Source organism: Galeopterus variegatus, unplaced genomic scaffold (genome assembly GCF_000696425.1).
Source record: "Galeopterus variegatus unplaced genomic scaffold, G_variegatus-3.0.2 Scaffold12828, whole genome shotgun sequence".
Classification (NCBI taxonomy): Eukaryota; Metazoa; Chordata; class Mammalia; order Dermoptera; family Cynocephalidae; genus Galeopterus; species Galeopterus variegatus.
Genome location: NW_007738939.1, coordinates 39462 through 39941, shown reverse-complemented (window position 1 = coordinate 39941; position 480 = coordinate 39462).

Below are 480 nucleotides of genomic sequence, written 5' to 3'. Positions count from 1 at the left end.
CCAACACTATCCTGGATCTCCAATCCCAATTGGATTCGTTGGCCGTGGTCGTACTACAAAATAGAAGAGGGTTAGACCTTTTAAAAGGGGGGCCTTTGTTTGTTCTTGCAGGAGGAATGCTGCTTCTATGCTAATCGCTCAGGCATCGTCCAAGACAAAATCAAAAAACTTCAAGAAGACTTGGAAAAAAGACGACGGGACCTCCAAAATAATTTCCTTTGGACGGGTTTCAATGGGCTTCTTCCCTATCTCCTGCCTTTCTTAGAACCTATCCTCCTTCTTCTACTGCTACCCTGCATACTTAATGAATGTTCAAGTTCATTACCAAAGGTTGGCGATGCCAGAAACAGATGTGTACGATCAATAATGTACACCCCCTCCTCCCCCTGGCAGTGTGGTGCCCAATGATGGGTAAGACCTGACGTAAAAGGCAACCTAAGACAGGGGCCACACCCCTAACTGCCAATCCGGCTATACGGT